The sequence below is a fragment of the Pseudophryne corroboree genome, chromosome 4 (assembly GCF_028390025.1).
Source record: "Pseudophryne corroboree isolate aPseCor3 chromosome 4, aPseCor3.hap2, whole genome shotgun sequence".
Classification (NCBI taxonomy): Eukaryota; Metazoa; Chordata; class Amphibia; order Anura; family Myobatrachidae; genus Pseudophryne; species Pseudophryne corroboree.
In genome coordinates, this window is record NC_086447.1 from 718,458,737 (window position 1) to 718,473,384 (window position 14,648).

A 14,648-nucleotide genomic window follows, 5' to 3' on the forward strand; every position below is an offset into this window, starting at 1 on the left:
CAAAAAACCCTCCCCAATCAGCACATGACGCAAAGAAAAAAAGAGGCGCAATGAGGTAGCTGACTGTGTGAGTAAGATTAGCGACCCTAGTGGCCGACACAAACACCGGGCCCATTTAGGAGTGGCACTGCAGTGTCACGCAGGATGTCCCTTCCAAAAAAACCTCCCCAAACAGCACATGACGCAAAGAAAAATAAAAGAAAAAAGAGGTGCAAGATGGAATTGTCCTTGGGCCCTCTCACCCACCCTTATGTTGTATAAACAAAACAGGACATGCACACTTTAACCAACCCATCATTTCAGTGACAGGGTCTGCCACACGACTGTGACTGATATGACGGGTTGGTTTGGACCCCCCCCAAAAAAGAAGCAATTAATCTCTCCTTGCACAAACTGGCTCTACAGAGGCAAGATGTCCACCTCATCATCACCCTCCGATATATCACCGTGTACATCCCCCTCCTCACAGATTATCAATTCGTCCCCACTGGAATCCACCATCTCAGCTCCCTGTGTACTTTGTGGAGGCAATTGCTGCTGGTCAATGTCTCCGCGGAGGAATTGATTATAATTCATTTTAATGAACATCATCTTCTCCACATTTTCTGGATGTAACCTCGTACGCCGATTGCTGACAAGGTGAGCGGCGGCACTAAACACTCTTTCGGAGTACACACTTGTGGGAGGGCAACTTAGGTAGAATAAAGCCAGTTTGTGCAATGGCCTCCAAATTGCCTCTTTTTCCTGCCAGTATAAGTATGGACTGTGTGACGTGCCTACTTGGATGCGGTCACTCATATAATCCTCCACCATTCTTTCAATGGGGAGAGAATCATATGCAGTGACAGTAGACGACATGTCCGTAATCGTTGTCAGGTCCTTCAGTCCGGACCAGATGTCAGCATCAGCAGTCACTCCAGACTGCCCTGCATCACCGCCAGCGGGTGGGCTCGGAATTCTGAGCCTTTTCCTCGCACCCCCAGTTGCGGGAGAATGTGAAGGAGGAGATGTTGACAGGTCGCGTTCCGCTTGACTTGACAATTTTCTCACCAGCAGGTCTTTCAACCCCAGCAGACTTGTGTCTGCCGGAAAGAAAGATCCAAGGTAGGCTTTAAATCTAGGATCGAGCACGGTGGCCAAAATGTAGTGCTCTGATTTCAACAGATTGACCACCCGTGAATCCTTGTTAAGCGAATTAAGGGCTCCATCCACAAGTCCCACATGCCTAGCGGAATCGCTCCGTGTTAGCTCCTCCTTCAATGTCTCCAGCTTCTTCTGCAAAAGCCTGATGAGGGGAATGACCTGACTCAGGCTGGCAGTGTCTGAACTGACTTCACGTGTGGCAAGTTCAAAGGGCATCAGAACCTTGCACAACGTTGAAATCATTCTCCACTGCGCTTGAGACAGGTGCATTCCACCTCCTATATCGTGCTCAATTGTATAGGCTTGAATGGCCTTTTGCTGCTCCTCCAACCTCTGAAGCATATAGAGGGTTGAATTCCACCTCGTTACCACTTCTTGCTTCAGATGATGGCAGGGCAGGTTCAGTAGTTTTTGGTGGTGCTCCAGTCTTCTGTACGTGGTGCCTGTACGCCGAAAGTGTCCCGCAATTTTTCTGGCCACCGACAGCATCTCTTGCACGCCCCTGTCGTTTTTTAAATAATTCTGCACCACCAAATTCAAGGTATGTGCAAAACATGGGACGTGCTGGAATTTGCCCATATTTAATGCACACACAATATTGCTGGCGTTGTCCGATGCCACAAATCCACAGGAGAGTCCAATTGGGGTAAGCCATTCCGCGATGATCTTCCTCAGTTGCCGTAAGAGGTTTTCAGCTGTGTGCGTATTCTGGAAACCGGTGATACAAAGCGTAGCCTGCCTAGGAAAGAGTTGGCGTTTGCGAGATGCTGCTACTGGTGCCGCCGATGCTGTTCTTGCGGCGGGAGTCCATACATCTACCCAGTGGGCTGTCACAGTCATATAGTCCTGACCCTGCCCTGCTCCACTTGTCCACATGTCCGTGGTTAAGTGGACATTGGGTACAACTGCATTTTTTAGGACACTGGTGAGTCTTTTTCTGAGGTCCGTGTACATTCTCGGTATCGCCTGCCTAGAGAAGTGGAACCTAGATGGTATTTGGTAACGGGGGCACACTGCCTCAATAAATTGTCTAGTTCCCTGTGAACTAACGGCGGATACCGGACACACGTCTAACACCAACATAGTTGTCAAGGCCTCAGTTATCCGCTTTGCAGCAGGATGACTGCTGTGATATTTCATCTTCCTCGCAAAGGACTGTTGAACAGTCAATTGCTTACTGGAAGTAGTACAAGTGGGCTTACGACTTCCCCTCTGGGATGACCATCGACTCCCAGCAGCAACAACAGCAGCGCCAGCAGCAGTAGGCGTTACACGCAAGGATGCATCGGAGGAATCCCAGGCAGGAGAGGACTCGTCAGAATTGCCAGTGACATTGCCTGCAGGACTATTGGCATTCCTGGGGAAGGAGGAAATTGACACTGAGGGAGTTGGTGGGGTGGTTTGCGTGAGCTTGGTTACAAGAGGAAGGGATTTACTGGTCAGTGGACTGCTTCCGCTGTCACCCAAAGTTTTTGAACTTGTCACTGACTTATTATGAATGCGCTGCAGGTGACGTATAAGGGAGGATGTTCCGAGGTGGTTAACGTCCTTACCCCTACTTATTACAGCTTGACAAAGGGAACACACGGCTTGACACCTGTTGTCCGCATTTCTGTTGAAATAGTTCCACACCGAAGAGCTGATTTTTTTGGTATTTTCACCAGGCATGTCAACGGCCATATTCCTCCCACGGACAACAGGTGTCTCCCCGGGTGCCTGACTTAAACAAACCACCTCACCATCAGAATCCTCCTGGTCAATTTCCTCCCCAGCGCCAGCAACACCCATATCCTCCTCATCCTGGTGTACTTCAACACTGACATCTTCAATCTGACTATCAGGAACTGGACTGCGGGTGCTCCTTCCAGCACTTGCAGGGGGCGTGCAAATGGTGGAAGGCGCATGCTCTTCACGTCCAGTGTTGGGAAGGTCAGGCATCGCAACCGACACAATTGGACTCTCCTTGTGGATTTGGGATTTCGAAGAACGCACAGTTCTTTGCGGTGCTACTGCTTTTGCCAGCTTGAGTCTTTTCATTTTTCTAGCGAGAGGCTGAGTGCCTCCATCCTCATGTGAAGCTGAACCACTAGCCATGAACATAGGCCAGGGCCTCAGCCGTTCCTTGCCACTCCGTGTGGTAAATGGCATATTGGCAAGTTTACGCTTCTCCTCCGACAATTTTATTTTAGGTTTTGGAGTCCTTTTTTTACTGATATTTGGTGTTTTGGATTTGACATGCTCTGTACTATGACATTGGGCATCGGCCTTGGCAGACGACGTTGCTGGCATTTCATCGTCTCGGCCATGACTAGTGGCAGCAGCTTCAGCACGAGGTGGAAGTGGATCTTGATCTTTCCCTAATTTTGGAACCTCAACATTTTTGTTCTCCATATTTTAATAGGCACAACTAAAAGGCACCTCAGGTAAACAATGGAGATGGATGGATACTAGTATACAATTATGGACGGACTGCCGAGTGCCGACACAGAGGTAGCTACAGCCGTGAACTACCGTACTGTGTCTGCTGCTAATATAGACTGGTTGATAAAGAGATGTAGTAGTATGTATGTATGAAGAAGAAAGAAAAAAAAACCACGGGTAGGTGGTATACAATTATGGACGGACTGCCGAGTGCCGACACAGAGGTAGCCACAGCCGTGAACTACCGTACTGTACTGTGTCTGCTGCTAATATAGACTGGTTGATAAAGAGATGTCGTAGTATGTATGTATGAAGAAGAAAGAAAAAAAAACCACGGTTAGGTGGTATACAATTATGGACGGACTGCCGAGTGCCGACACAGAGGTAGCCACAGCCGTGAACTACCGTACTGTACTGTGTCTGCTGCTAATATAGACTGGTTGATAAAGAGATGTCGTAGTATGTATGTATAAAGAAGAAAGAAAAAAAAACCACGGTTAGGTGGTATACAATTATGGACGGACTGCCGAGTGCCGACACAGAGGTAGCCACAGCCGTGAACTACCGTACTGTACTGTGTCTGCTGCTAATATAGACTGGTTGATAAAGAGATGTCGTAGTATGTATGTATGAAGAAGAAAGAAAAAAAAACCACGGTTAGGTGGTATACAATTATGGACGGACTGCCGAGTGCCGACACAGAGGTAGCCACAGCCGTGAACTACCGTACTGTACTGTGTCTGCTGCTAATATAGACTGGTTGATAAAGAGATGTCGTAGTATGTATGTATAAAGAAGAAAGAAAAAAAAACCACGGTTAGGTGGTATACAATTATGGACGGACTGCCGAGTGCCGACACAGAGGTAGCCACAGCCGTGAACTACCGTACTGTACTGTGTCTGCTGCTAATATAGACTGGTTGATAAAGAGATGTAGTAGTATGTATGTATAAAGAAGAAAGAAAAAAAAACCACGGGTAGGTGGTATACAATTATGGATGGACTGCCGAGTGCCGACACAGAGGTAGCTACAGCCGTGAACTACCGTACTGTGTCTGCTGCGACTGGATGATAAATAATGATATAAAAAATATATATATATCACTACTGCAGCCGGACAGGTATATATATTATATAATGACGGACCTGCTGGACACTGTCTGTCAGCAGAATGAGTTTTTTATAGAATAAAACAAAAAACACCACACAAGTGAAGTCACACGACGAGTGTTTAACTTTTTCAGGCAATCACAATATAGTATACTACTAACTATACTGGTGGTCAGTGTGGTCAGGTCACTGGTCAGTCACACTGGCAGTGGCACTCCTGCAGCAAAAGTGTGCACTGTTTAATTTTAATATAATATGTACTCCTGGCTCCTGCTATAACCTATAACTGGCACTGCAGTGCTCCCCAGTCTCCCCCACAATTATAAGCTGTGTGAGCTGAGCACAGTCAGATATATAATATATACATAGATGATGCAGCACACTGGGCTGAGCAGTGCACACAGATATGGTATGTGACTGTCTTGTACTCCTGGCTCCTGCTATAACCTATAACTGGCACTGCAGTGCTCCCCAGTCCCCCCCACAATTATAAGCTGTGTGAGCTGAGCACAGTCAGATATATAATATATACATAGATGATGCAGGCATGCAGCACACTGGGCTGAGCAGTGCACACAGATATGGTATGTGACTGAGTCACTGTGTGTACCGTTTTTTTCAGGCAGAGAACGGATATATTAAATAAAACAACTGCACTGCTGGTGGTCACTGTGGTCAGTCACTAAACTCTGCACTCTCTTCTACAGTATCAGCCTCAGGTCAATCTCTCTCTCTCTCTCCTAATCTAAATGGAGAGGACGCCAGCCACGTCCTCTCCCTATCAATCTCAATGCACGTGTGAAAATGGCGGCGACGCGCGGCTCCTTATATAGAATCCGAGTCTCGCGAGAATCCGACAGCGTCATGATGACGTTCGGGCGCGCTCGGGTTAACCGAGCAAGGCGGGAAGATCCGAGTCGCTCGGACCCGTGAAAAAAAACATGAAGTTCGTGCGGGTTCGGATTCAGAGAAACCGAACCCGCTCATCTCTAATTGTAATGTCACAGAGATACTCTTTTGCTGCCTGCAGCTGAATGCATTGTGATGTCACAGCGGTACTGTCCAACTGACTGCATTGTGATGTCATAGAGTTACTGTCTCGGTGCCTGCAGCTGAATGCATTTTGATATCACAGTAGTACTATCTAGCTGCCTGCAGCTGAATGCATTGTGATGTTACAGAGGTACTGTCTAACTAACTGCAGCTGAATGCATTATAATGTCACAGAGGTACTGTTTAGTTCCATACAACTGAAATATTGTGATGTCACAGCGGTACTGTCTAGCTGCCTGCAGCTGAATGCATTGTGATGTCACAGATGTACTGTCTAACTGTCTTCTGCTGAATGGATTGTGATGTCACAGAGGTACTGTTTAGCTGCTACAGCTGATTGCATTGTGAGGTCACAGACGTACTGTCCAGCTGTCTGCAGCTGAATGCATTGTTAGGTCATAAAGTTACTGTCTAGGTGCCTGCAGCTGAATGCATTGTGATGTCACAGTTGCACTGTCTAGGTGCCTGCAGATGAATTAATTGTGATGTCAGATAGGTAAAGTCTAACTGTCTGCAGCTGAATGCATTGTGATGTTACAGATGTACCGACTAGCTGCCTGCAACTGAATGCATTGTAATATCACAGTGGTAGTCACTGTCTGTAGCTGAATGCACTGTGATGTCACAGAGGTGCTGTCTAGCTGCCTGCAACTGAATGCATTTGAATGTCACAGAGGTAAGGTCTAACTGCCTGCGGCTGCATGCATTATGATGTTCCAACGATTCTGTTTTGCTGCCTGCAGCTGAATGAATTGTATTCTCACAGAGGTACTGTCTTGCTGCCTGCAGATGAATGCATTGTGATGACACAGTGGCACTGTCTACTTATCTGCAGCTGATTGCATTGTGATGTCACAGAGGTACTGTCTAGCTGCCTGCAGATGAATGCATTGTGATGTCACAGAGGTGCTGTCTAGCTGCCTGTGGCTGTATGCATTGTGATGTCACAGTAGTCCTGGCTAGCTGCCTGCTGCTGAATACATTGTGATGTCACAGATGTATTGTCTAGCTGCCTGCAGCTGAATGCATTGTGATGTCACAGTGGTACTGTCCAACTGACTGCATTGTGATGTCATAGAGTTACTGTCTAGATGCCTGCAGCTGAATGCATTTCGATATCACAGTGGTACTATCTAGCTGCCTGCAGCTGAATGCATTGTGATGTTACAGAGGTACTGTCTAACTAACTGCAGCTGAATGAATTATAATGTCACAGAGGTACTGTTTATCTGCCTGCAGATAAATGGATTGTTAAATCACAGAGGTACTGTTTAGCTCCATGCAACTGCAATATTGTGATGTCACAGCGGTACTGTCTAGCTGCCTGCAGCTGAATGCATTGTGATGTCACAGATGTACTGTCTAACTGTATTCAGCTGAATGGATTCTGATGTCACAGAGGTACTGTTTAGCTGCTACAGCTGATTGCATTGTGAGGTCATAGATGCACTGTCCAGCTGTCTGCAGCTGAATGCATTGTTATGTCATAAAGTTACTGTCTAGGTGCCTGCAGCTGAATGCATTGTGATGTCACAGTGGTATTGTCAAGCTGCCTGCAGATGAATTCATTGTGATGTCAGATAGGTAAAGTCTAACTGCCTGCAGCTGAATGCATTGTGATGTCAAAGAGATACTGTCTAGCTGCCTGCAGATGAATGCATTGTGATGTCACAGAGGTGCTTTCTAGCTGCCTGTGGCTGTATGCATTGTGATGTCACAGTAGACCTGGCTAGCTGCCTGCTGCTGAATACATTGTGATGTCACAGATGTATTGTCTAGCTGCCTGTGGCTGTATACATTGTGATGTCACAGTGGTACGGTTTAACTGACTGCAGATAAATGCAATGTGAGGTCACAGATGTACTGTTTAGCTCCCTGCAACTGAATGCATTGTGATGTCACAGCGGTCCTGACTAGCTGCCTACAGCTGAATGCATTGTGATGTCACAGAGATACTTTCTAACTAACTGCAGCTGAATGCATTGTAATGTCACAGAGATACTGTTTTGCTGCCTGTAGCTGAATGCATTGTGAGGCCACAGTGGTTCTATCTAGCTGCCTGCAGCTGAATGCATTGTGATGTCATAGAGGTACTGTTTAGCTGCCTGCAGATAAATGGATTGTTAAACCACAGAGGTAATGATTAGCTCCATGCAGCTGAATGCTTTGTGATGTCACAGTGATACTGTCTAGCTGCCTGCAACTGAATGTATTATGTCATAGAGTTACTGTCTAGGTGACTGCTGTTAAATGCATTTTGATGTGGACAGTGGTACTGTCTAACTAACTGCAGCTGAATGCATTGTAACGTCACAGAGAAATTATTTTTCTGCCTGCAGCTGAATGCATTGTGATGTCACAGAGGTGCTGTCTAGCTGCTTGCGGCTAAATGCATTTTTATGTCACAGTGGCACTGTCTAGCTGCATGCAGCTGAATGCATTGTGATGTTACAGATGTACCGACTAGCTGCCTGCAACTGAATGCATTGTAATATCACAGTGGTAGTCACTGTCTGTAGCTGAATGCACTGTGATGTCACAGAGGTACTGTCTAGCTGCCTGCAGTTTAATGCATTGTGATGTCACAGAGGTGCTGTCTAGCTGCCTGCAGCTGAATGCATTTGAATGTTACTGAGGTAAGGTCTAACTGCCTGCGGCTGAATGCATTATGATGTTCCAAAGATACTGTTTTGCTGCCTGCAGCTGAATGAATTGTATTCTTACAGAGGTGCTGTCTAGCTTCCTATAGCTGAGTGCATTGTGATGACACAGTGGTACTGTCTACTTATCTGCAGCTGAATGCATTGTGATGTCACAGAGGTACTGTCTAGCTGCCTGCAGATGAATGCATTGTTATGTCACAGAGGTGCTGTCTAGCTGCCTGTGGCTGTATGCATTGTGATGTGACAGCGGTACTGTCTAGCTGCCTGTAGCTGAATGCATTGTGATGTCACAGACGTACTGTTTAACTAACTGCAGCTGAATGCATTGTGAAGTCACAGAGGTACTGTTTAGCTCCCTGCAGCTGAATGCATTGTGATGTCACAGTAGTACTGTCTAGCTACCTGCAGCTGAAAACACTGTGATGTCACAGAGGAACTGTATAACTGTCTGCAGCTGTATTCATTGTGATGTCACAGAGGTACTGTTTAGCTGACTGCAGTTTAATGCACTGTGATGTCACAGAGATACTTTCTAACTAACTGCAGCTGAATGCATTGTAATGTCACAGAGATACTGTTTTGCTGCCTGCAGCTGAATGCATTGTGATGTCACAATGGTACCGTCCAGCTGAATGCAGCTAAAAGCATTGTTATTTCATAGAGTTACTGTCTAGGTGCCTGCTGCTGAATTCATTTTGATGTCCCAATGGTACTGTCTAACTGCAGATGAATGCATTGTAATGTCAGAGAGATACTCTTTTGCTGCCTGCAGCTGAATGCATTGTGATGTCACAGAGGTACTGTCTAGCTGCCTGCAGATGAATGCATTGTGATGTCACAGAGGTGCTGTCTAGCTGCCTGTGGCTGTATGCATTGTGATGTCACAGCGGTACTGTCTAGCTGCCTGTAGCTGAATGCATTGTGATGTCACAGACGTACTGTTTAACTAACTGCAGATGAATGCATTGTAATGTCACAGAGATACTCTTTTGCTGCCTGCAGCTGAATGCATTGTGATGTCACAGTGGTACTGTCCAACTGACTGCATTGTGATGTCATAGAATTAGTGTCTAGGTGCCTGTAGCTGAATACATTTCGATATCACAGTAGTACTATCTAGCTGCCTGCAACTGAATGCATTGTGATGTTACAGAGGTACTGTCTAACTAACTGCAGCTGAATGCATTATAATGTCACAGAGGTACTGTTTATCTGCCTGCAGATAAATGGATTGTTAAATCACAGAGGTACTGTTTAGCTCCATGCAACTGAAATATTGTGATGTCACAGCGGTACCGTCTAGCTGCCTGCAGCTGAATGCATTGTGATGTCACAGATGTACTGTCTAACTGTCTTCAGCTGAATGGATTCTGATGTCACAGAGGTACTGTTTAGCTGCTACAGCTGATTGCATTGTGTGGTCACAGACGTACTGTCCAGCTGTCTGCAGCTGAATGCATTGTTATGTCATAAAGTTACTGTCTAGGTGCTGTCAAAGTCGAAAAATATCGTTATTCTCATGCCTTGTACTAACCCCATGCGCTTGCCCGCTGCACGTGCACATTCTCTCCCGTGCGTGCGCATATTCGCAGTTGCGTGACGGCGCCTCCACGGACATGCGCTCAAGCGCGTGGTATGTGCATTTACGGTAGGGTTTGTGTGCGTCTGGCGGGCGACTCAATTGTCACATAGTTAATCCAAATAGTGCATTTTGTAGGTTATGGTCTCCTTAATAATATCAGTAAGTTTGTTTAGTGTAGCTGGTTTATGGACAGAGAAATCCCTCTTTACATGATACGAAGGGTCAGACAGGTTTTGAGCAGTGGTGTTTGGTATGCAACGGTAGAGTATTTTATTAGAAACAATCCGGTGCTGGTTAGGTAGAGATTAATTGCTCCTGCGTATAGTTATGTCTATAAATAGTTTCTGGACATTTACTATATTTGCGGTTCATTGTCCATGTGGTGGGAATCCTGAGATTCCCTCCCACCTGAGCAGTCTGGAATAGTCACAGCCCACCTGTTCAAACAAACCTATGACCTTTTGTTGTAATGTGAAGACAGATTCCTGTGTCCAATGAACAATGAGATATAGGTCCCTTTGTAGTGTACTGTATGCAGTACCCAGTACCCAGTTTGGGCCAGTTTAGTCTACTCTCCACAAAAGGTTTTCATCACTGACTAACTATGGAGCTGGTGACCAGGACTGTGCAGCGATCATTCCCCAGTGTCTAAGTTTTTCTCTGTAACCAACTTGTTCTCTGTTTGTATTTGCCATACTCTCTCTCTCTCTGTTATTGTTAAACTGTTGTATATTGTATATGTGTAGTTATCATGTTTAGGTATTGATGTTAGTCTGTAGTGTATAAGATGTTAACTGTATTTTTCCCTTTTTGCATAACTAAATCTCGTTAGTAAAGGTTTTGGAACCTTAGCAAGGTATTGTGTGTTTATTACATTGCTGAGGGTATTTGGAGCGTCTCAATCGCTCAAGCAGCTTTTATATTAACAAGGTTAAGAAGGTCTATAAGCAGTACATTATTACAGTGTTACAGTACCAAGGTATACAGTGTGAACATATTCTGTGTTTAAAGTTTATAAAGGTTGCTGTCTGTGTGTACGCTCGCTGTGTGTATTCCATACACCCAGCGTAGCGTTTGTACGTAATTTGCGTACCACGTGCGAGGCCTTCATACGCAAATAGCGTACGGAGGGCGTAGCACGTGCACGTGGTTTAGCGGCCATTACGGCTACACGGTATTAGTATATAGCTAATGTTAAAAGGTAGATAACGGACTCTATCAATTGGGGGCTCAAGTCCGGTCCACCTCATATCCGCAGTCAGGCGAAAACGCGCAGACTTTATCGATCAGCAAAGGGAGGAAAGGTAGTATCTTGTAGTGCTGATCAGATGAGAGTCTGCGTCTGATTCTTTTGGTTTGTAGGGATGCTGGTGGAATCCGAAGAAGGTAGGAACATTAAGCTATTGTCTTTTTAAATCTGTTTTTTATTTCTATTTGGTGCCAACTGCACACGCAGATTGGATTGCTTGTCTGTTTAAATAGGTTTAAAAGTATTTTTGGTCGCTCTGCATGGCTTGATAGTTTTATTTTTAGCTCAGGCCCAGAATAACTTAAGGGGCTGGAATGATGATTTTCTTTGTGACAAAAGAAGCCGCATGGTCTGTCCTCCATTTTGTGTAAACCTCATGGATGTGGAAGGGGGAGGAGCAGCGGCCATTTTGGGAAGGTAAAAAAAAAATTTCTCTCTGAATGGCTGATTTTCAGTTGACTCGGGAAATAATCAGCCATCCATTGTCAAAATAATAATAATCATCATTTAATGAGTTTTTAATGCATTTATTTAATCCATATCATAGTCAATCATAAGTGGTTCAGATAGAGTTTAATATAAGTTAATAGTAAAATGAATATTTGATTTAGGAAATACACAAATAAAACAAAGTTGTGTTTTTTTTTTCTTTTTTCCTCCCTTCAAGAGCCTGTTTAACTCTGCTACTTGTGAGATGGGCCATTGAAATGCAAATGAACCTGTGTAACTGGGTTTTGTTTTTGTTTTTTCTCCCAGCAGTGAAAGAAATCGCCTTCACAGATGGTTAAAAAGCACATTTATATGCAAATTAGAAGCACTGAATAGGGTCTCATAGATGTAATATCTATATGTGCGTGCTTACATTAATGTATGTCATTAGATTAATTTAGAATTGCATTTTCACCTGTGTATTTTCACATATCTCACTTTCCTGTTTGCCATTTATCATTGATAACGTGCTGAGAAAGATTTGTTGCTATTGGTAGTTAAAAGTAAAAATAATACGTAAAGGAGTAATTTGTAAAACACGCACATGGCTTTGCCTAAAGATACAAGGAAAGATCTGTGTGGTGCTCGGTAGATGATTACAGTTAAAGATCATTTACATTGATATAAACGTGTTAGTTGTATTTTTGTGGACGTGTCTGGCCTGTGTACAAGTGTCCCTAACAAAGGGCGGGACAAGCGTACGCGACGCAAGGGCTTACACACGTAGCGTATATTACGCAACGGAGCGTATGGGTACGCCCACATAATACAAATCACACGATAGTATTGTTTTAGTAGGCGATACGGAAGCAACGCGATAATAGCACAAATTGATTTCAGTTTCCAACATTTAGTTTAAATACCTTACTTTACTGTAATGCCTCTGGGGAGAGCTATCAGATTACGGGAAATTATTATTTTTTTTTCTGATCAGAAAACTATAGAATGATAGTGGGTTGAAAACGGTATGAGTGTATTGAACTCCTCTTGGTGAAGTCTTGGTGAAATCTTGGTGAAATCTTGGTGAAATCTTGGTGAAGTAAATCTTGGTGAAGTCTTGGTGAATCACGGTCTAGGTGAATACGTGATGAGCACGGTCTAGGTGAAAACGTGCGTGCACGGTCTTGGTGAACACGTGCGACGAAGTGTGATAATTTTCGTGGTATTACGCTCCGGCTGTTTTGGAGCACAGTAGGGAGACTCCAATGATCCTACCATTTATAGGCAACAAATGTCTATAAGTGGTACGATTGGACCGCACGGTTGTATGTGTGACCAATAACGCAACGTGATATGAGGTCGTATATTTAAATTGCCCTCATGCGTGTTGTAGGGAGCACATGCAAGCGTGATTTGTGTAAAATATAAAGGTAAGGAATTTTCGCTGGTAGGGCCTGCAACGATTACGTGGGTCTGCTAAAAGGGGCGGATTCGTTGTACTCGGAGCAGAAGAAGCTGGTGGAAGAGCTTGGAAAACTTCCACCGTAGACTTCTGTGTTTGGTGCATTTTAGGAAGTTTTTTTCTGTGTTAAAAAGGTCCACAATGGAAGCCAAGTGCACAACACAGGGACGTTTAGCAGTCAGGGTTCAGACTGAAGAGGCTTGCAGACCCCGTGGGTCTGCTCGGTTAGTAATGTGGGGGAAGTATGGTCCCCACACTGAGACCTTTTGTGATGAATGGACACGAATGACTGTGGGGGATAAAGCACCATTTCCTGGGATAGGTAGTTTTGACTCAGAGGTATTGCATAATTTAAGGCAAAGGATCTGTCTCATAAAATCCGGGAAGCAACGAATTAAACATTATGATTGTTTACAAATATGGCAACAGGAAGGTGAGATACAAAGGGAATTAGCTTACACAGCTGACTCTCACTTTGGTAAGAAAAATATGGCAACAAGAGAGAGAGTGGTTACAGAGAATGGCACACTGGGGTATGATAAACATGCACTTAGTAACTGTATAGATGATAAGAATAATTGTAACGAATGTAACAATTATAAAAGTAAAACTGTTAAATGTACAACTGTTAACCCATGCAAGTTGCACTCCATGTTAAACTTCCCTCAGGATTACAAGCAAGAAAGTGAGCCCAGCACGAGGTCGGCACCATTTCCAGCAGCCATCATACAAGACATCCAGGTGGACGCGACCAAATCGGTAAAGGCAGTAGTCAAACCCCCTTACGGAGGGTCAGGTGAGGTCGTGTCCACAGGTACGTACAGTGTTATATATCACGCACAAACAAATGTATCTCATATTGTAGAACCAACACAAGATGATGTTATAATTGAATGGAACATCAAAAGACACCTGGAGTCACAGGGCAGTAAGCAAATGACAATCAGTAGACAAGCCCTGACAACGAAGCCACACCAGCTTTAGCCCCAAACCCCTGTGAGAAATTCAAATGTGATAGTTTGTTATCATTGTCACAAAGAGGGACATTTTGCAAGAGATTGTAGATCAAGAAATATACAAAAGTCATATCAACCCCCTAGACAACGACATGACCATGATATCCAAAGAAACAGGGAAGCACAGGGAGGTAAGAAGCCTCAGATCCCTGTGGGTAAGTCAAAGGTGATAAGATGTTATAATTGCCAGAAGGAAGGTCATTTTGCACGAAGTTGTAGGTTTAAAGATCCACAAAAGGTATATCAACCCCCTAGACAAAAAAAACATGAGCAAAGTCATGATACACGAAATTGTAATCAGGGATCACATAAGAAGAATTTTGGGCCGCACCTGTAATATGCAGTCAGGAAAGTTGATCATTAGGCCTGGTAGTAAACCGGGTGTAGTACGGCTGACCGGCGGTCTCCTGACCGCCGGTCAGCTTACCGACGCCGGGATCCCGGCAGCATACCGACGCAGGGATCCCGGCGGGGAGGGGCGAGTGCAGCAAGCCCCTTGCGGGCTTGCTGCGCTCGCCAC